We start from the raw sequence: 23,491 nt of genomic DNA, 5'->3' as shown, positions 1-23,491 counted from the left end.
TGTCATTTTATGCCACTCAGAGCTGACTTTGAGTAGTGGATGCCTTCTGTAGTTGGTGTTTGTATATTTTGGGTTCTGTTCAGCTGAAGACCAGGAAGTGAGGTGATCTTGCTGCTCAAGTCCGGGATTTCACCTTGAGGTTCAGCAAACCTCAGGGTGAAGTGAAGCTGTAGCTTAGTTTGGTGGGCTGGTGATTGCTTTGTAAAAGGCTGTTCCTCACTGTGCTTCACATATTCATTTTGCTCCCCTGGGAACTACAGAATGAGTTGAGGCACACAGCCCCCAGGAAAAATTCACCCTGTAAAAAAGAGGACTCTCTGCAGACCCCTGCAGTTGTTTCTGCTGATTTTTAACCAGTAAAAGTCAGGACTAGTCTGTGTATGCTAATAAGGGCTATTTATGTGCCAGGTAGGTGGTTTGAAACTAAAATGAACAACATAATTTGAAATTAAGGCAATTTTGTGAATAGAAATTTACACTGGGAAGGCTGAAGGTAAAAGCCCTTGACAATTTTAAGTCTTATAAATCCCCACTTTGTGTAGGAAGTGTCTGGTTGACCAGATGTAATTACTGTATTACAGCTTCAATGCCAATGCAGCAAGAGTCCACAAGGTGCTGGGTCTAATGGTATAGCTTACACATGCAAAATTAATCACCTGTTTTGTGCTTTTCTGATTGAAGTCTAGCTCAGGTGTGGCCAGCAGTGAATGGCGTCTTCTTATATGTCAGGGTCAGGTCAGGACCTGGCAGTCAGTCCTTGGTACTGGAAGAGTTTCAGCCTTTTACATTGTATGGTTTGTTGGCCCTCATCACTCATTTGGGCAAGGGCAAAGTCTCCCTTGATCAGCTGTCATTGCTGCAGCTGGGTGAATATACTCAGCCAACCTCAAGATACCCGGGCCATCCTTTATGCAATGCAAATGTTTGTGTTTACTGCTCCACATAACACATACTGCACAATACTAGAATTTAATGCCCTTCAATGCACAGTGTAAGGACTAATCTCATGCCCTTCAGTTAATGATTTAGACTGTGATTGATGGTTCGAGTTAAATGATGCAAAGGAATCCAAATTCATGCTCTGCTTATAATGCCCTTGAGGTGTCCTTGAAGACACTTATGGCATTATAAGCATACGGACCACATGAACATGCCTGGTTTAACTAAGGACAATTTGGACCTCCACTTGCTGTTATCTCCTGTAGTGCATGACATTGTAATGATGGGTTGGCAGTAGTCTTTAGACCTGCAAGACCTGGAAAGACAAACTTCCCATGCATTAGGAGCATCTCTTGTTCTGCTTCCTAAAAGCAGAAGAAAGAGGAAAGGATATGGGAGTTACATGCTGGGGAAGGATGTAGTTGAGAGGATGTGCTGCTGTTACTGGGATAGATGGTTTGGAGGAAGACATTGGAGATATTGCAGTAGGCATGCAGCACCACTGGAATCCTAAAATGGACTGTGAGGGAGCAGAACAGGAAGAACTCCTAGCTCAATCCACCTGCATTAGAGGATGTTTTCGATGGTCTTGCCATACGAATAGTGCTGCTGTTCAGTGATGTGATAAGAGATGAGATGTCCTAAGGGATCTGCTTGAATGAATGAGAAATGAGCAGTATCAGAGACATTTTAATTTATTTATATTTCATACACTAGGTTGCAGAGCAGATAAGGCTTTGATCCTGTAACTTTGTGTTCTCCGCATATGATACTAGTATTGTGTTTTGTAAGCTGTGCATTAGGCTGCTGTAATGTTAGGTGTCAATGATAATAATTGCTTATCTCAGGCATTTGCCAAAAACTTGTGAAAGAAAAGAGGATGGATGAAGTGTTTTAAGTAGCAGAGGACAGATGGATAAAGGAGGTCAAAAGCAGAAGTAAAGTTTAATTTGTAAATGAGGTGTTTGCACAGCCGTGTGCAATAGTCAGGAGTGATCGATGTTAACTCTCTGAATAGAGAGCTTAGCTTAAAGCTTCCGAGTTTTACTGACTTGAAAGAACTTACCTGGTGTCCACAGGCTAAGGAGCTGGTAGATATTCTTTACTCAATGGCAATGTATAATCAGGGACAATGCCTCATTAATCTCTCAAGAAACAGGCCCATTCCTATTTGTCTTTATTCAGAGGAACAGAATAATATAAAAAACTAAAATATGGTGGAAAAAAATGTAAAAGGAAACCTCACCCATCCTGTGCGTTCTGCAAAAATATGCAGATGGGGTGCGTTGTGCAACTGTCATTCTAAGATCGCAGTGAGCAGAGAATAGATGTTTGCAATGATTCTTATTCGTTACAGCATGAAAGTAGATAAACTTTTCCATCATTAGATTTCCCTAGGTAAATCAGAGCAATTAGGATTTCTTGAAGTGTACGACCTGGAATATATAACCTTGCATCTGAATGTGGATGCAAATTGATGAGTGAAGTGGGCAAACAATTCTTTCTTGCTTCAGTAAGATTCCTTTGACATTTCTGCTATTCTTGTTGATCAAGATTGTTTATCAGAAGTCCCTCTGCTACAAGCTCAGCTGTAATTAGAAAATGGCAGCTTTGTTCTGGTGGGTTGGGTCACTGTCCTTAACAGGTGACAGAGGTTGTAATCTAAGAGTCTGACTTGAGAAAGTTAGTTTATGGACTTTCATTGATTTTTTTTTTCATAGGTGTTTGATCCTGCATTGCAGGATTGTCCAGCTGTACTGCGTATCTCTATAGGCTGTCTTGAAAGAAAATTATTTATCTATTTTTGTCCTATTCCTCATTGCAATGTGTTATAGTTCTAATGTCCATCAAAGCCGTTAGCTGTATCAATCATCTTTGTGAATTTTAGCAAAACATATAGCTTGAGTGCTCTTAACCCCATTGTAATGCATATGCTTTTCAGCTGAGGGCAGCTCCTTGCAGAAGATGAGGGACCAGCTTGCTTTACCACTCAAGCACAACCAGTTACGCCAACTTGATCATAGTACTGACTTTAGGCAGGTGCTGTAGGTACATGTGCACGTGCCATTGCTCTATGCTAAAGAGATTTATGCCTGATTAAGTACTTTTTTCTCTTTCATGCTCAAATGTTGACCATAAGCTGATCTGAAGTGTCTGTGTAAACATTGTCTTTTAGGTTAGTTGCTTAACATCTGTGTTTGAGGAGCTAAATTGTCTGAATTATCTGCCTTTTGTGCATATTTAGCAGAGATCTGTATTTGTCTGATTGCACTGAAAAAGTTTGTTATTCCATGGATAGTGCAGGTTAAACATCTTGGTTCTAGATGTTAAATCACAAGGGACTATGTTATTTATTATCTATATTACAGTATCTCCTGCAGGCAGCCCATGAGATCAGAATGCTTGTTCTGTATAAAATTCCTGGTAGAGGAGGTCCCTGACCAGTAGAGCTTGTCATCTAAATAGATAAGACAAATGGAAAGTATTATTATCCTCATTAGGCAGATGGGGAGCTGCAGCAATGTGAAACTAAGTGCCTTGCATAGGTTGCCTGGGGGATTGTGGGAGAGCTATGAAGCAAGCCCAAATTGTCTAAATCTCTACTCAGTGCCTTTATCATCTTTCTCTCATTGCAGCAGGACATGCCTAGGTCTCCTGTCCTTTAAGAAGTATTTAATCCATGTTTCTATAATAGGAATGATAATTTTTATTTCTCTAATAATATGTATTATGTCCAAATGATAAGTATCTCAAATGATAAATATCCCAAAGCAAAGCTAGTTCTCAAGCTTTTATTTTGTCAAAAGTTCCTAATTGGCACAATTAGCTGATTTCCATGAGCTCCACTGCAGCTTGTCCCAGCTGAGCAGATCAGCCTAACTGCAACATTACCTTCAGTTAAGTGGGAAACAGGACATTGAGAGAGGATGCCAGAAAGGGCATGCGAACATGGTCAAATGCAGATTTTTTGCAATATGAACTTACTTCTGGTTCAGGAAATCATAGTCACTGGTAAAAAACAGTATTTGGGCTCTTTGTGAAAGAAGGATTTTTATGTCTATTTGGTTGTTATAGCATGTATGTATAGATAACATGCTTCCAAACAGTTGCAACTTAATAACCCATTTTCTAGAAGCAAATAAGATCCATAGGCAGTTATGTATTTCACCCTCTGATTTTGTGACACTTTTTCTTTTTTTCTTCAATGAATCAGTATGAAGAGCATGTTGTTCTCCTGGTTGGAATGTGCAACATAGCCAATAATCCAGTCAAAAGAGGCAGAGGATGTTTTGCCTAAAAAGGCCTGAAGTTGACATAGAGGATTCCTTGCCACGTGTTGCCCATACAGGAATATATTAGAAAGGTTAAAGGGCTTGAAGCTGACAAAATGCTGATTCCTCTGTGATTATGATTCTGCTTTCTTATAAAGCACCAAGGCTGGGTGTGTTCCATCAGATCAAGGATTAGACAAAAAGATGGCTTAGATACATTCTTTTTCCCCCACTTCCTGATTTGTAGATAAGCCTGAGTTTTGGTGGGTTTTGGTGTGGTTTGTTTTTTTGTTTTCTGTTTTTTGGTTGGTTTGGGTTTTATTGTGTTTCTTTTGTTTCTTTTTTGTTGTTTTTTTTGTTTGTTGTTTGGGTTTTTTTTTGTAGCAAAGCTGAAATTATTAATGAGAAGGGGGAAAAAAAAACAATCATCAACAGATCTGTGTGTTCAGCTTAATTTAAATGAGAACCTCATGTTGATAAGCGAGGAGTTCATCACAGTTGCTGGAATTAATAAGATCAGAATTAAACCTTGATACTAGGTCAAGACCAGCTATGGAAAGAGCTGTTACTATATATGTATATGAATTACTATCCTTACATCAGAAGGCTCTCATTTATGAAGTAGTCCAAGGGGAAAGCAAGTGCCCGTGATGTTTTGTACTGTGCTGTTTGGAGTTTTCTGAACTTCAGCCCACTCATCTGTAAGTGAAATAGCAATTAAAAAAATGAGTGAAAAGTTAATGACTGGGAAGAAAAGGAGAATAAAAAACCCTACTTTTTTCTATAGTGTCACTGGATCCAATCAGAGAGCTGACATCTGAAACTCCATTGGTGACAGGGAATTTATTTCAAAGCAACTAAATGGGAAAGAAATAGCCTGTGAATGACTTCATCTCAGTAATTTAATGCTACAGACCAAACAGTAGATTCTCATTCCAGTTTTGCACATGAATTTGTGTTCTTTTAGCAATCCAAGTAGCAAAATCAGGGAAATGATGGCTGCAGCCACAGCAGCAAGCGTTAACAATTCTCTGTGTAATGCTGTGTAGCATATGGGAGCCCTAACTTGCTACCTGATTGGACTGTTAAGTACTGAGCACCAAACTCCCCTTGTTTCGTTGCCTCTCCTTTATTATTAAGAATCTGCTCCTCATTGCCTTTAGCTCCTTCTGCTTGGCTGACAGTGAAAGTCCGGAGTGGATGGGACCCAAGTCTTCCCCTTCCTCTCTTTACTTCAACTCTGGTAGCAGTTAATCAAAGGGCTACCAGAGGAGATAACAGAGGACAGAAAGGACAAAGCTGTTTTCATTCCATCTTGGTTTTAGACTTGAACCTAGAATCCATTTGTAGGAAGAGCTTACCTTATAGTGTAGTATTTATTTTTCTAATATAAACTGATGCAGTACCACTAGTGATATGCTGTCAATCATCAAGTTGGAAGGGACCCATAAGTGCCATTGAGTCCAACTCCCTGCTCCTTGCATGACTACCTAAACTAAACCATATGACTAAGAGCATCATCCAGATGCAGCCTGGAACTCTGACAGGCTTGGTGCTCGGACCACTTCTCTGGGGAGCCTGTTCCAATGACTGACCACCCTCTCAGTGAAGAACCTTTTCTTAATGTCCCCATAATTTTTTGTATTGCCAAGATGCTGCTTTATGGCAGTCAGTGTTACAGTGCCATGTGCAGGAGTCAGTGGAACTATACTAATTAATATCAGTTGAAAAATTAATCTCATGATCACTCTACCTTGTCCTTTTTTCTCTTCTTGACCATCTGCTTCTCACCATTTCCTTCACTTACACATACAAGGTATTTCTAGAGGCTGTTTTGAGACTCCTAGAAATATTTCTGTGATTATAATTAGCAGGTGAGGTCCCACTGCAAGCTTAGCTCAGGGTTCGCAAATAAATGTAAAGCAAGGGCTGAAGAATTTCAGAGTAGTCTTTTTTCCCCTTCAGCTCATTGTAGGTCAGCTGAACAGCACGGTCATGTTGTTTGCCGTTATTGTCTTGGGGGAGCTTCTGTCATTTTGCTCAGAACTTGGGGTCAGCCAGATGTTTAGTGTGAATATGAGTGTGAAGCCAGCCCTTCCAACTCACTTGCTCCCCAAGCAGGCTGTGTGGGGACCACTTGCTATTCTCTCCTCCTCCTCTCCGGGAACTGAACTGTCTGATCACATTTCATGCTGGAGCTCCACATGACAAGAAATATCCTGGGGATAGTAGATTCAGGAAGAAGCTTCATTTACTAAGTACACAGGTGATGTTAAGGTCTGAATAAAAGGTTTAAGTTTAGCCATTAATTAACTTTGCCTTTCTTTGCCATAGATGGAAAATACTTTAACCTGAAGCCAGAGCCTTTTAGCTGTATTTGTATTTCCATTAGCTATGTTAGATGGAGTCAGTAATTTGTTATTAATGGAGTGAGTGGCACAGGGACATGTAAGAACCAGTCTAATATTTTAGTTCTTTTTCAGGATCTTACTTCACAAGTAGGATGAGTTTCTGTCTTGACTAGGATAAAGACTGACACCAGATCATGTCACACCTTTGCATTCTGTTTGCAGAAGAGATAAAACAACCCTTAAAGAGAGTCAAAGCCCAGTGAGATCTTTATTTGTGCTAAGAGATAATAATCTAAGATCTGTTAAATAGGCCTATAGCCACCTACTGTTGTGACGCAAGAGTGATACCTAGCTAATATTTCATGACACTTCATTGATTTTGAGTCAGTTTATGAAGAAGATGATTAGAAATGATACACAATGCCAGTAAAAATCCTATGACGTAGTACAGGAATGTCAAGTCCCTCAGCTCTTACTTACTAACACAGTAAGACTGAATGATTCCAACTGAAAGGAGTAGTAAGACTAAAATACACTGTTATGTGTTAAAATCGCACATGTTGTATATATTCCCAGAAATAATTCCTGCAGATTTCTTTGAGCCTTACTGATCAGTAGGAGTTTTCACACATTCATAAAAAATATAGTCCAAACATAAGCAAAGCTGTACTATATATCCATCAGGAATAAAACATGCTCAACTTTGTCACAATCCCAATGAACTAACTATTAAGGCTTTTAGAAAATAATAGCTGATGAACCAAGTTTTCTGTTCATAGTTTGCTTGCATACATTACTGCCTTTTTACAGTTTATGGGCAAACTTACATTTTTCCTGCTGAAAATTAAAAATAAAAAAGATGGGGAGGCTAAAGAGATTTACTTCCAAGGAAATAGTGAAAGAGTTAATATGCACAGCGTGGCACAAAGAAGGCTCAGATGGGACATAAGTCTACAGGTATTCAAGGAATCTAAATACTATAGGCAGAAAGGAAGCATGCATAGTGCTACAAAGGGTGGTTTGTATGGAACTAACAAGAGAAAAATTCAAACCAAGTATCAGCAAAAACTTTTCTGAGATGTAGAATCAGAATCTACTATGATGGAAGAAAGCTGTCCTTTCCCTTTTGTTGTGAAGTTCATGTGGTAGATCAATAAACTGGGATTTATTGACTGAAATTCAGTTGTGTGTCTGGGCATTGTCTTGTCATTTCTCATTCGTTGCTATGTCTTTTCCTGTGTAAGTCTTTCAGACTACAGAAGTAATTTCTAAGATCCAAGTACAATTCCCATTGCACTTTTTCTTCTGTTCTCCTCTCCTTGCTCAGTTCCTTGGAAAAGAAAATTTAAAAATATTTAAAAAAAACTAAGTGAGCCTTTCATAATATTCCTACTCCCTATTAATATATCAGATCAAAATGCCTTTGCGGAATTATGTTAAATCAAACTGCTTGTGAGAACTGGTGATACATTAAACACTTCTGCTTTCAAAAGTGGTTGGTTTTGTTTTTCTTTTTTTTTTGAATGCTGTTAAAATCTGTATTGTATCAGTTTTTAGTCTGTGGAAGTAATGTACCAGTATGTAATAAAACCCCTATTCTGGGAAACGTTTTTAGCTGCTTGGGAATGATCTTTGTATTGCTGTGCTTAAAAAGCCAGAGCCAACACTGGCAAGCATTGATGCCTGAAAGCAAGTACAGGACCCCTATAAAGAGCAGGTGTTTCGCCAGTACCTGGAGTTCTGTTTTCCAGTACCTCAGTGGGAATTCTTGCATTGATTTTGACTTTTCATAAGTGGCTTGGATTTTTTCCTAAGTGTACAATATGCAGTAAATTTTACAATAGTTTATAGCATTCAGACCTATGATGCTGTTGCTCACCCGTTTTCGTGCTCAACTTCATCTATCTAAGTTTGTTGTTGCATCTATTTTAATTTGGTTACGCATGGGGATGCTGTGCTTTGGCAGGGTAGAGATAAGGTTTTGACAATGCCAACCATAGTAATGAGACATCTCCACTCCTCTAGTACATGTTATTTCAATATAAAAGATATCATCTATAATGAGAGAACGGGAAAATTAAAAAGTATATTAAATTAAAGGGAAATTCTTCATTTTCCAGCAACTTGGTGTGGCTGCTATAAAATCCATTAAGTTCTTTTGACTTTAATGAAGTTCTGCGCATTTGTAGGTAAAGGTTTGACTTCATTTATTAAATGTGTTTTCACTGTTAGTATTAAAGCTAAGATGCTATCCCTGTAGAGGGTATGAGCAGAATGTGATGTGAATTTTGATAGTATTTCTGTTTATATCAAAAAATCTAAAAATCAATTAAAAATCATTTTGAACAGATAGTTTAGGCCTACAGCACAGTAACACAATCGGATAATCCTCATTTTAACACAAAAATGAAGGACCTCCTCCATTTGATTAGAACAAACGGGGATTTTTAAAATTTGTGAAGAGCCTGCATCGTAATATGTGCCTTTGTCTCAAATCAGAATAAAACAGATAAATTTAATAATTGGGTAGTTGTGGGCCATACCAAGGCCCATATTCCTGTGTATGTCTTGACACAGAAGAATATCACCTTCTTCCAGAATAAGATACAGCTACATCTGGAGTGATTAGCTTAATTTGGGGCTCCACAGTAGAAGAGACATTTACATATCAGAAGTGAAGGAATCCAGTGGAGGGGCACCATTATGATTATGGGGCATATAGTGTGCAAGGCCAGACTGAGCAAGCTGGAATTGTTCTGTCATAAGAAATTAAGGCAAGGAGGAGATCTTATTTCTGTCTTCAACTCCCTTGAGTAGACTCTAAAGAAAATACAACTTTTGGAAGGATTCACGGGAATCAGACAAGAGGTAAGAGACAGAAATTATAAAGGAAATTCCAATTATGTTGTCATGAAAATGGTCAAGTATTGGGAAAAGGTGTCTGGTGAGGTTGTGGGTGGCTATCCATCTTTATCCTTGGAGATGCTCAGAAGGTGACTAAGCACTGCTCTGCGCTGCTTCATGTAGCTGACTGTGCTTTTAGCCAAGTGGTTGAACCAGGTGATCCCCAGAAATCATTCCCAACTTCTAGAGTCACAACCTCTGTGACTCTAAGGGCCTCTAGCAGCCAGAACTGGACTATTCTTGAAGACCAAAGTTATATATGTACACATTACAACCCAGCAGGCAAATTAAAATCCCTCCAAGGCTATGAAGTTGAAGTTCTCTTGGAAGACCAACAATTTTATCCCAACAAATTCTCTGTGACTTCTTCTACTTGATGTGCTTATTAATTAGGAAGTGAAATGTAGTACTGAAATTAAAACTGACCAGTGAGGATTTGGTATTCCAGCCTAACTAAAAGGCAAAATGCGTGACTCTATCAAACTTGCAGTTTATGTGACAGAGGAAAGATTGCCTGTAACTCTTCTCTGTTTTTTTTTCTCTTCGTTCTGGGAGCTACTGCAGACTAAGAGCAGTTAACTTGCTGGAACACTTTCACAGTAGCAACGTACCGTCATTTGTTCATATTTTTTCTGTCAGAAAAGAAGCTAACTGTCCCCCTTGCACACAGATTAACAGTGTAGGCATAACACAGAACACGTGTGATGCAGCACAGGGTGACTGTTTGTCGTGGTTTAAACCCAGTCAGGTAACTTGTTCACTCACTCCCAGTGAGTGGTGCCGAGCTGACAACAATCGAGGTCCGTGTCCCCGCCCACCGGGGTTCTCCCCCACTCCCGGAGGAATGGGGAGGAGGATCGAAAAAAAAAGTGCAACTCCCACGGGTTGAGACAAGAACAGTCCAGCAACCAATGTACACAAATCACCACCGCTACTATTAACTACAACAATGATAAGGGAAAATAACAAGGGAAGAGAATACGATACCACCGGCCAAGAAAACGAGTTCCACCCGGAAGCCTGTGTCCCTCCGGGTAACTCCCAGTCACCCCCACCCTGGCCATGACGTGCTGTGGTATGGAATACCTCCCTGGCTAGCCCGGGTCAGGCGCCCCGTCTCTGCTTCCTCCCGGCTTCCCCTCCTCCCTGGCAGAGCATGAGCCTCACAAAGTCCTTGGTCAGGGTAAACATCACTTAGCAACAACTGAAAACATCGACTTCACCAACACTGTTCTCAGGCTGGAAGTCAAAACACAGCACTGTACCAGCTACCACAAAGGAAAAAAAAAACATGACTGCTACTGCTGAACCCAGGACATTATCCACCCCTTATTCCATACCATTCACGTCGTGCTCAGATCCCACATTTTCAATACACCATCGCTCTCCCACATATATACATCCATATACATACAGACCAAGAGGTAAAGATCATTTTCTTAGTGCATGGACCAATCCCTATAATGCTGCCGAGTCCATCCGGTCCATGATGTTCCAAGTTCATTCTCTGTTGGGATGATGGCTGGAGGGAAGTCAGGGCCAGTCGCTGGTGACCTGGAGACTTCTAGTTGATGGGCTATAAAAGCATTACACAGCAGGCAACAGCATACAATTGAGTTCACTGGCTGTTTTCCCCTAAAATCAAATCCCCTTGAGGTATACATCGGACTTCCCCATCTTCCCGCATTACCCACCAAGTATATCCAGGTCCCTGAGCAAAAGCAATCCCACGAGTGGGTTTGCCTTTACCTGAAGCAGGAATAACCCAGACTGTCTTCCCCAGCAAATTCTTCATATGCACCACGGGAACTTTGTCCCCCTCTACAATATGTAAAAGTTCTGACCGGGCTGGGCCAGCCCTGTTGGCAGATCCTCTGGTGTTGACCAACCAGGTGGCCTTTGGTAAGTGTGTATCCCAGTGCTTGAAAGTTCCCCCACCCATTGCTCTCAGTGTAGTTTTTAACAGCCCATTGTACCGTTCGATTTTCCCAGAGGCTGGTGCGTGGTAGGGGATGTGATATACCCACTCAATGCCATGCTCTTTGGCCCAAATATCTATAAGGTTATTCCGGAAATGAGTCCCATTGTCTGACTCAATTCTCTCTGGGGTGCCGTGTCGCCACAAAATCTGTTTCTCAAGGCCCAGGATGGTGTTCCGGGCAGTGGCATGGGGCACAGCGTATGTTTCCAGCCACCCGGTGGTTGCTTCCACCATGGTAAGCACATGGCGCTTGCCTTGGCGGGTTGGTGGCAGTGTGATATAGTCAATCTGCCAGGCCTCCCCATATTTATACTTCAACCATCGTCCTCCATACCAAAGAGGCTTTAACCGCTTGGCTTGTTTAATGGCAGCACATGTTTCACACTCATGAATAACCTGGGCAATAGTGTCCATTGTTAAGTCCACCCCTCGACCACGAGCCCATCTGTATGTTGCATCTCTGCCCTGATGGCCTGAAGGGTTATGGGCCCACCGGGCCAAAAATAATTCACCTTTATGTTGCCAATCTAAGTCCATCTGAGCCACTTCAATCTTAGCCACTTTATCCACTTGTTGGTTGTTCTGGTGTTCCTCAGTGGCCCGACTCTTGGGTACATGGGCATCTACATGATGTACCTTCACCACCAGGTTCTGCACCCGGGCAGCAATATCTTTCCACAGTGCAGCAGCCCAGATGGGTTTACCTCTGCGTTGCCAGTTGCTCTGCTTCCATTGCTTCAACCACCCCCACAGGGCATTTGCCACCATCCATGAGTCAGTATAGAGATAAAGTACTGGCCACTTTTCTCGTTCGGCAATGGCCAGGGCCAGCTGGATGGCTTTCACCTCGGCAAACTGACTCGATTCACCCTCTCCTTCAGCAGTTTCTGCAGCTTGTCGTCCAGGACTCCATACAGCTGCCTTCCATCTCCGATGCTTTCCCACAATACAGCAAGACCCATCAGTAAACAAGGCATACTGCTTTTCACTTTCTGACAGTTTATTATATGGTGGGGCCTCTTCAGCATGCACCACCTCCTTCAGCACGCACCACCTCCAAAATCTTTGCCCTCTGGCCAGTCCATGATGACTTCTAGAATGCCTGGACGACTGAGATTTCCTATTCGAGTTCATTATGTAATTAGTGCAGCCCATTTACTCCATGTAGCATCAGTTGCATGATGTGTACAGGAGACCCTGCCTTTGAACATCCAGCCCAGCACGGGCAACCGGGGTGCCAGGAGGAGCTGTGCTTCAGTGCCAATCACTTCCAAAGCAGCCCGAACCCCTTCATAGGCTGCCAGTATCTCTTTCTCAGTTGGGGTATAGCTGGCCTCAGATCCTTTATATCCCCGATTCCAAAAGCCGAGGGGTCGACCTCAAGTCTCCCCTGGAGCTTTCTGCCAGAGGCTCCAGGTAGGACCGTTCTCCCCAGCTGCAGTGTACAGTACATTTTTTACATCTGGTCCGGTCCGGACTGGTCCAAGGGCTACTGCATGAACTATCTCGTGTTTAATTTGCTCAAAGGCTTGTTGCTGCTCAGAGCCCCATTTAAAATCATTCTTCTTCCGGGTCACATGATAGAGAGGGCTTACAATCGAACTGTAATTTGGGATGTGCATTCTCCAGAACCCCACTGCACCCAAGAAAGCTTGCGTTTCTTTCTTATTAGTTGGTGGAGACATTGCTGTTATCTTGTTGATCACATCTGTGGGGATCTGTCTACGTCCATCTTGCCATTTTATTCCCAAAAATTGAATCTCCTGTGCAGGTCCCTCACCTTACTCCGTTTTATGGCAAAACCGGCTTTCAGCAGGATTTGGATTATTTCCCTCCCTTTCTCAAAGACTTCTTCCGCTGTATTGCCCCACACAATAATGTCATCAATGTATTGCAAGTGTTCTGGAGCTTGCCCCTGTTCCAGTGCAGTCTGGATCAGTCCGTGGCAAATGGTAGGGCTGTGTTTCACCCCTGAGGCAGTCGATTCCAAGTGAACTGGACGCCCCTCCAAGTAAAAGCAAACTGTGGCCTGCACTCTGCTGCCAAAGGAATTGAGAAAAATGCATTAGCAATATCAATCGTGGCATACCACTTGGCTGCCTTTGACTCTAGTTCATACTGAAGTTCTAGCATGTCCGGTACAGCAGCACTCAAGGGTGGTGTGACTTCATTCAGGCCACGATAGTCTACTGTTAGTCTCCATTCTCCATTAGACTTTCGCACTGGCCATATGGGGCTATTCAAGGGCGAGCGGGTCCTGCTGATCACTCCCTGACTCTCCAGTCTACGGATCAGCTGATGGATGGGAATCAGGGAGTCTCGGTTGGTGCGATATTGCCGCCGGTGCACTGTTGTGGTCACAATTGACACTTGTTGTTCTTCAACTTTCAGCAATCCCACAGCAGAGGGATCTTCTGAGAGGCCAGGCAAGGTGGACAGCTGCTCAATTTCCTCAGTCTCCAAAGCAGCAATACCAAAAGCCCACCGGTACCCTTTTGGGTCTTTGAAGTACCCTCTCTTGAGGTAGTCTATGCCGAGGATGCATGGAGCCTCTGGACCAGTCACAATAGGGTGCTTTTGCCACTCCCTCCCAGTCAGGCTGATTTCAGCCTCCAGCACAGTCAACTCTTGGGATCTTCCTGTTACTCCAGAAATATAGATGGGTTCCACCCCTTGACAGCTTGATGGCATCAGGGTACACTGTGCACCGGTATCTACTAGAGCCTTATACTTCTGTGGGACTGATGTGCCAGGCCATCTGATCCACACAGTCCAGTAAATCCGATTGTCCCCTACCTCCACCTGGCTGGAGGCAGGGCCCCTCTAATGGTCGTCACAGCGTTGGACACTTAAGTCGTGGTGAATGGGATTATTCTTCGTTATCACAGGAGCTGGAGTAAAATCAGCTCTTCCATTCCATCTGGGAAACTGCTCACCAGAGACTGAAGCCGTGGCTCTCATGGGACGATCAGTCTTGGCCCTTGCTCCCTTCTTCAGTTCACTCACCCGTTCCTCCAAAGCTGAAGTAGGTTTTCCATCCCACTTTGTCATGTCTTCTCCGTGATCCAGCAGGTAAAACCATAGGGTACCCCGTGGCGTATACCTCCTGTATCTCCTCTCCTGAACAATAGGACGCCTTTTGTTAATAGCTGAGACGTGTGTTGGTACACGTGAGGAGCTGGATAAATCAGATACATCGTCCCTCAATTGTCTGAGGTCCTGGGACAGTTTTTCCACAGCTGAGATGATGGAAGGGGTGAGATTGTCTTCAAACTCTCGGAGTTTATGAACCATTTCATCCACTGTTAGTGGTACTATGTCATTCCAGGTTACTGTTGCCAATGAATGGGCATATGATGACGGTGCATTCCGTGTCAGTTTTCGCCACATGGGTCGTGTACATTCAACTTCATCTGGATCTACGGGTGTATCCCCGTTATTCGGCTTGATGTGATAGAGCATCTCTACGATGGCCGATTCCCTCAGAGACTGGATGCCTTTGTCTATAGTAGTCCACTTGGCCGAACGACTCGTAACATCGTCCTTATACGGAAACCTTTCTTTCACAGCTGCCAAGAGCTGCCTCCAAAGGCTGAGGGACTTTTTCTCTCTTGCAATTGCTTTGTCAATTCCCCCTTCTCTAGCAAGTGATCCCAGCTGCTTGGCTTCTGTACCTTCTAGTTCGTGACCATCGGCCCCATTGTCCCAGCATCGGAGTAACCAGGTGATGATGTGCTCCCCTGGTTGACGGGTAAAATCTTTTCGCATATTCCGCAGCTCGGTTGAGGTCCGAGGTCGAGAAGTCACCTCTTCTTCTTCTTCTTCTTCTTCGTCATGTGATGATGACTCCTGATCAGATTCTGGACCGGGTGGTGAATTCATTGTTTCTTCATCTCGCTTCACCCTTTTTGCCTCCGTTTTGCTTGTTCTCTTGTGTACAGGGGCAACCGATATTGGTACGAATTGTTCCTCTGGTTTGGCTGCAGTAATTATCACTGTGGTTTGAGTAGCAACTGTACTTGTCGCTGGGGGTGGTGCAGCTGCTGTGCTTGGAGCTGGGGTAGCCGCGCTGTCTGTTGCAGTCGAAGTTTGAGCAGCTGCTGTACTTGCCACTGGGGTAGCTGCTCTGTTCATTGAGGCCAAAGTTTGAGTAGCGACTGTACTTGTTGCTGGGGGTGGTGTAGCTGCTGTGCTTGGAGCTGGGGTAACCGCGCTGTCTGTTGCAGTTGAAGTTTGAGCAGCTGCTGTACTTGCCGCTGGGGTAGCTGTGCTGTTCATTGCAGCCAAAGTTTGAGTAGTGACTGTCGCTTTGCCCTCAGATCCGCCGACATTCTTTTCCTTTTGAAGGTGCTGGATAGTGTTGAGCAAGGCGCTGTAAGCATAGGCCAAGCCCCAGCACGTTGCCGTGATTTGTCCATCTCTGGTATGGCCAGAATGACCACACACCTCATTTAAGTGTTTTACTAATTCTTCTGGATTTTGTAGTTGTTCGGTAGTGAAATTCCAAAGTACTGGAGGGGCCCACTGACCTAGATACTTGCCCATACTGTCCCACACACCCTGCCACTCATGACTGTCCAGCCTCAGGGAAAATCTCTCGGTCCTCCTACATCGTCGTTTGACCCCAGACAAGACCCAAACCTGACTCTGCTTAACTCTTGAAATCAGTCGTGGGCAAAACACACTCTGTATGCGTGTTAGCATGGTGATTCCCATCACCATCAGCAAACAAGTCTCAACAGCATTAAAATGCCATTCAAAAAATTCAAAACTCTCAAATGTAAATAGTCTGGGGGGACGACTAGGAGGGTAAAAGGATGTCTTCTTCACAGGTTGAGCACCTGAGAAGGAGAAAAAAGATGTGTAATTGCTAAGCACCTCCATCATATACCTCCCAAAGTATAAAGGTGGTGACCACACTGGGAACATAAACCAGATCAGTTTCATGATCAATGATTCTATTGTATTACAAGTCATTCCCATAAAGTACAATGGGACAAAAACCTTAGCCCAAGCCCCACACTTGAAAAACACTAATACAGCAAATACCGGATGGACGTAAGATACTATATACTGAAACTGTGAGATCAAGAGGAACAACCTTGAGAGCCAATAAATCAGCATTGTGACGAGTGACTATCAATCCAGTCAGATCTGTTCTTATCTCAACCCCTCGTGCCCCACGTTGGGCGCCAAAGAGAACTGTCGTGGTTTAAACCCAGTCAGGTAACTTGTTCACTCACTCCCAGTGAGTGGTGCCGAGCTGACAACAATCGAGGTCCGTGTCCCCCCCCCACCGGGGTTCTCCCCCACTCCCGGAGGAATGGGGAGGAGGATCGAAAAAAAGTGCAACTCCCACGGGTTGAGACAAGAACAGTCCAGCAACCAATGTACACAAATCACCACCGCTACTATTAACTACAACAATGATAAGGGAAAATAACAAGGGAAGAGAATACGATACCACCGGCCAAGAAAATGAGTTCCACCCGGAAGCCTGTGTCCTTCCGGGTAACTCCCAGTTACCCCCCACCCTGGCCATGACGTGCTGTGGTATGGAATACCTCCCTGGCTAGCCCGGGTCAGGCGCCCCGTCTCTGCTTCCTCCCGGCTTCCCCTCCTCCCTGGCAGAGCATGAGCCTCACAAAGTCCTTGGTCAGGGTAAACATCACTTAGCAACAACTGAAAACATCGACTTCACCAACACTGTTCTCAGGCTGGAAGTCAAAACACAGCACTGCACCAGCTACCACAAAGGAAAAACATGACTGCTACTGCTGAACCCAGGACACTCTTGAAGTTATTGTCCAGTTTCTTGGGTAGATCATGCTAATCTATTTATCTGTTACAAATTATTTGTCAAGCCTTGAACTTTAAAACTCTTTTGGAATGTGTCACTATTCTAAAGAGACTGCTTGATTTTTTGTCTTCCTACTACTTGCTTGTTGCTTGTTGAAGAGGATTTGAATAATACTTTTCAAGAAACTTCTGTTGCTTATCATTAGCTAAGTTGAGGAGAGGGTTTGGCACACTGAGGTCTTACTGGCTCCTGAGACAGACTCCCATCATGGAGTGCCTCAAGGGTCAGTACTGGGACCGGTATTATTTAATATATTCATCAATGATTTAGATGAGGGAATTGAGTGTACTATCAGCAAGTTTGCTGATGACACTAAGCTGGGAGGAGTGGCTGACACGCCAGAAGGCTGTGCTGCCATCCAGCGAGACCTGGACAGGCTGGAGAGTTGGGCAGGGAGTAACTTGATGAAATATAACAAGGGAAAGTGTAGAGTCCTGCATCTGGGCAGGAACAACCCCAGGTTCCAGTATAGGTTGGGGAACGACCAGTTAGAGAGCAGTGTAGGGGAGAGGGACCTGGGGGTCCTAGTGGACGACAGGATGACCATGAGCCAACACTGTGCCCTTGTGGCTAAGAAGGCCAATGGCATCCTGGGGTGTATTAGAAGGGCGGTGGTTAGTAGGTCGAGAGAGGTCCTCCTTCCCCTCTACTCTGCCCTGGTGAGACCGCATCTGGAGTATTGTGTCCAGTTCTGGGCCCCTCAGTTCAAGAAGGACAGGGAGCTGCTGGAGAGAGTCCAGCGCAGGGCAACGAAGATGATTAGGGGAGTGGAGCATCTCCCTTATGAGGAAAGACTGAGGGAGCTGGGTCTCTATAGTTTGGAGAAGAGGAGACTGAGGGGTGACCTTATAAGTGTCTATAAATATATAAAGGGGGAGTGTCACGAGGATGGAGCCAGGCTCTACTCAGTGGCAAGCAATGATAGGACAAGGGGTAATGGGTACAAACTGGAACACAAGAGGTTCCACTTAAACTTGAGAAGAAACTTCTTCTCAGTGAGGGTGACGGAACACTGGAACAGGCTGCCCAGGGAGGTTGTGGAGTCTCCTTCCCTGGAGACATTCAAAACCCGCCTGGACACATTCCTGTGTAACATTATCTAGGTGTTCCTGCTCTGGCAGGGGGATTGGACTAGATGATCTTTCGAGGTCCCTTCCAATCTCTAACATACTGTGATACTGTGATACTGTGACTTGGGAAGGAGAGTCAGTGGGGAAGCAAAAGACCCAACCCCATGTATGAGTGTGTGATGCTCAGTCATCAGGCAGAAAGGCAAGTGTGTAACATCTGAGGAAACAGAAAATCTGTTTGGGAAGAAAATAAAATTAATTTGTTGCTCTGTGCCTTTGTGAGCATGATGGACACATGATGATATACATAGGTAAAAGTTATTAAGATATTAAGATGTTAAGAGGCTGGATGAAGGCTACTGGAGATAGTGGTTCAAAAGCCTAATACAGCTCCAGTGGAGATGGAGATGCAAGTTAGGACTTCTTCTTCTCCAATAGATATTTCTCTCTCTGACATTGGGAGGGAGATGGGTTAGCTATAAGGTAGGCTTGATAGCAATTGCATACTTCATTTTCTCTGCTCCTTTAATGGGAACCTGTGGGAAAGTCATGGGCTTTATAGAATATAAAGGTAACTGCTGAGAGACTGACCTTCTAAAGGGAAGGAAATCAGCGGCAGTAGCTAGACAGAAAGGTGTCATCTTACCTCCCTTCTCATCAAAACTTCTGTGGGGTTATTTCAGGTACAATTTATGAAAATTTGTGCAGTAGGTACCTCTCAGTGAACAGCTACTAGGTTGCATCCCATTATTTGACAAGTAGTATGGTAAAAATCTCTCTGTACAAGGTCAGATTAATCTTTTTTATGGGGTTTTACATGAATGCTTTGCTTTGGGATTGTTTTTTTCTCCATGCATAAATCTTGATTATACCAACAGCCTGCAGCCCCATTGAACCAAAGCAAAACTCATTTTTATTTTTCTCTGTACTTATCACCACAGTGAGAAAACTCATTTAAAAAGGAGCTGTGAGAGTTTCCAGCAGGTGGGGGGGGGGGGGGGGGGGCGTGTGCTGTGAGCCTTCAGTGGGCTGGTGTTTCTCCCTTTTATATTTGAATGGGATATGCCAAGCTGGTTCTGGCTCCAGATCAGCTATCATTTCCTTTGGGATGATACTGAGGATGGAACTGAAAGTGAATTTTTGTTGGAAGGTGCTATGGGAATAGAGGAGCAGGTTGTGCACGCGTTCATGCATGCTCTTTAGTCTGGTTGATCAGAAGACATGCTGCAGCATGCAAGCTCAGCCAGCTCAGTCTGAAGCCTCAATTTTTACTTTCCCACTTGTTGATTTGGGTTCAGGTAGGGTTCTTTAGAGGGGGATGATAAATGTGCTGACCTGTAAGTGCTTGTAGCTTTTACTAGGTGGTGAATTTGAACTCTCCACCTTGAGGTTGACCTCACCTAATTTACCTTTGCAATAAAAGACACAGTGTGTGTCTCTACTGTCTGCAAACATTGGAATTACTAATACGTGTTTGTTACCTGTGATATAACAGTGTACATTTTGTCGATGAATGCAAATAGTAAGAAAAAGAAAACTAGAGTTTTTATTTAAACCAAAAAATATTTATCTATGAAGAAAAAGCATAATCCTGCTTATCTAGGTTTTGAGTTTCTAAACAGCGTACATTAATTTTGGTTCACTCTATGACTTCCAAAATCTACAGTGCATGAAACCAAATTCCCACTAGTAATAGTTTCAAGGAACCTCTGAGCCTGTGCAGGGAAAGACTTAAACATGGTACGTAACAATCACTGAGAGGATTTCTGTTCTGAGACTAACTAAATTTGGTTGCTTGTCTTCACAGTTTTAGCATCTTTTATGATGGCAATGTCATACCTACTTCTCTAGTATGAACTGGAGGAAGGTAGAAGCACCATTATGGTCTGGCTGGAAGATCCACCTGTATAAACTCTTAATTACAGAGTCTGGTGGTGAGAAATAATAGCACACATTTGAAAAACCACCTTTCTTTCCTCCTTGCCAGTCTCCAGTCCACTCCCTATGCACTAGACTCAGTCACGGGGGTCAGTGCAGGGTGATTTCCTTTTTCAGCCACTCTTTGTTCCTTGCTCTTTTTTTTTTTTTTTTTTCTGCAGCTCCAGCATAGGATCCCCCAAAAGCTACCTTCCTCTCAAAGACGCAACTCTTCCTTGGTGCCTATATCCACAGGCATCCTCTGCTGCTGTGCAGAACTTCCCTTACTCTCTGGAGTCTCCTGCCCTGGTTGGCTGCCAGGAGGTCCAGTTTGTCTAAAACTGGTAGCCAGATTGTATCCTAAACCAAACTGTTGCCCAGATGCTGTTAAAAATGTTCTTCCTTATGTTCTTCATATTTGAGAAATCATGGCAGTCAGGTGAAGTTCCCAGTGACTGGAAAAAGGGAAATATAACCCCCATTTTCAAGAAGGGGAAAATGGATGACCTGGGGAACTACAGACCAGTCAGTCTCACCTCTGTGCCTGGCAAAGTCTTGGGGCAGATTCTTCTGGAAGGCATGCTAAGGCACATGAAAAACAAGGAGGTTCTTGGTGACAGCCAGCATGGCTTCACTAAGGGGAAATCCTGCCTGACCAATTTGGTGGCCTTCTATGATGGGGCGACGGAACCGATGGACAGGGGTAGAGCAGTTGATGTCATCTACTTGGACTTGTGCAAAGCGTTTGACACTGTCCCACACGACATCCTTGTCTCTAAATTGGAGAGACATCAATTTGATGGATGGACCACTCAATGGATAAAGACCTGGCTGGATGGCCGCATGCAAAGAGTTGTGGGCAGTGGCTCAGTGTCCGGCTGGAGACCAGTAATGAGTGGTGTCCCTCAGGGATCGGTGTTGGGACCGGTCTTGTTCAACATCTTTGTCGGTGTCATGGACAGTGGGATTGAGTGCGCCCTCAGCAAGTTTGCCGATGACACCAAGCTGTGTGGTTCGGTTGATAGGCTGGAGGGAAGGAATGCCATCCAGAGGGACCTTGACACACTTGTGAGGTGGGCTGATGCCAGCCTATGAAGTTTAACCTAATACAGCTGGGTCGGAGCAATCCCAGGCCCAGCTACAGATTGGGCAGAGAAGAGATTCAGAGCAGCCCTGCGGAAAAGGACTTGATGAGAAAATGAACATGAGCCGGCTTCAGTGTGTGCTCGCAGCCCAGAAAGCCAACCATCTCCTGGGCTGCATCAAAAGGAGCATGACCAGCAGGTCAAAGGAGGTGATCCTGCCCCTCTACTCTGCTCTTGTGAGACCTCACCTGGAGTATTGTATGCAGTTCTGGTGTCATCAACATAAAAGGACATGGAACTGTTAGAACAAGTCCAGAGGAGGGCCACGAGGATGTGGTCCCTGAATTTTACACCGGTTCCTGGCCATACCCTCTGTTCCTGGTCATGTCCTGTGAAGCAGGACTGGAGGATGTCAGCTCTGAGGGGATGGCAGTAAGGCATTACAGGGGTGTGTGGGCACCACAGGAGCAGGGGAGATGCTCTGTGGGATGGTATGTGAGCTGTCTTTTCATGTATGAGCTGCAGGAAGGATATGAGTAGGCTTTTTGTGGTTGTAGACTTTGAAGGTTTCAGCTGTTGAGCCCTCTCATCTGTACTAGATGTGTGAAATGCAGTCTTTTGAAGGCTAATAACTTTCACACAAAATCCACTCATAGTTGGGTAAGACAAAAAGCACGTGCCTGGAATAGAGCCATACTTTGTTTCAGGTCCCTGCTCTGAACACCAGAGTGTGAGAGGATTTCAAATTAAGCCACCAGATTTTTAACTTGGGCAGAATAACATCCTTTGCCCTGCTTCATTCTTAGAAGTAATTGAGTGCTATTTTTGAAATTCTTCCAAAAGCTTTTATGCTTTAGACAGAAACAAGCTCAGAATGTATAAGTATAGATAATTAAAGTTTGGCAATATTATAAGCTGATGAAATTGGGATCTTGTGGTAGGAAATAATGCTGATCACAGTTTATAAAGGGTACAAGTCCTTCCTTTGTTCTAGGAATTGCCTGATCTAATCCAGACTATGCCAGTAAATTTCACAGGGAGACAGGAGTTTGTATGCAGATTTTGGAATAGCCGTGCTTTAAGGATGAGCAAAAAAGTACCTCACAGCCAAATAAAATATAGCAAGGTGTTTGAGCATCTTTGCAATGAGTGATATGCTTTGTCCTGTTTAAATTAATGCTAGGCAACAGGCTAAAATTGTAAATGTAAAAAATAAGCAAGCTGCATCAACGATGGTTTGCAAAGCCGTACAGAAGGTCAGTGTTTGATGGTAATGATATGGAAATAAGCTTGGATCAGTAGTATGAATGAGTTCTGTGATTCAAAACTGGGCAGTAATAGGATCCAGTATTAGGGTCAGGCAGGTGTGAAGATACTAGTGCTGAAGATTTGAAAATAAACTTTAATTTAAGATGTGCAGGGCAAAATGCAATGAGTTCTGTAGCGGTGTAATTGTATTAGTGGAGAAAGGTATTTTCCCCTTCTTGACCTTTTGCCTTCCATTCAGTTGCAGAAATCCATAGGTTCAAAGGTTTGGGTTTGACCTACCAGACACTGAAGAAGCTTTGACAAGGCTTTGTAGCTATTAAACTTTCATAGGTTTGCAGCTTTGTGGTTGAAGTTAACAAGACTGTAACTGTTTTTTGTCTCTTGGGGATAGGATTTCAATTAAATCAGTGTTGCGCAGTATTAGAATTCCAGCCTTACAGGTTAAGCGTATGGAGTTTTTGTTATAGGGAGCGGGACCTTCGCCTGAGCCTAAAAAGTGCTCTCCTTCACTCATCTTTTCAAAACTCAGTTTCATTTAATGCTCTGATAGTGCTTGTTCTAAAGTCTGTGCAAGTGCTGTGCTGATGCTGCTGCAGAGCTGTGCCGCAGATCCATTTAACATCTTAACAAAAGGCAGGTTTTTCAGACGTGTTTGGTGTTGCCAGGAGTTCTCTTGCTGAGGTTGATTAGAGCTGAGAGCTTTAGCGAATCTATGTGAAATTACTGTGTTAAAAGTTTATATCCACTCCTTTGAGCTTTTGATTACTGGGGTTTAGCTGGTTCCATAGCTTATGAGGAGAAAGAGATGGAGTGGCTTTGATGTCTTCACTACAAATCAGCCTC

General features: G+C 43.6%; 1 protein-coding gene across 8 annotated transcripts in view; it reads left to right on the top strand.

Moving 5' to 3' along the window:
* TSPAN4 (tetraspanin 4) overlaps positions 1-23,491 on the top strand; it is a 488,804-nt gene that overhangs the window by 406,229 nt on the left and 59,084 nt on the right. The gene's annotated exons all lie outside the window — the stretch shown is intronic.

Source organism: Pezoporus flaviventris, unplaced genomic scaffold, assembly GCF_033815535.1.
Source record: "Pezoporus flaviventris isolate CSIRO_AGI_PZ_B2104156 unplaced genomic scaffold, CSIRO_AGI_Pfla_v1 ptg000036l, whole genome shotgun sequence".
NCBI classification, from domain to species: domain Eukaryota; kingdom Metazoa; phylum Chordata; class Aves; order Psittaciformes; family Psittacidae; genus Pezoporus; species Pezoporus flaviventris.
Note: the sequence above shows the minus strand (reverse complement) of the source record. Positions and strands in the feature narration are given on the sequence as shown.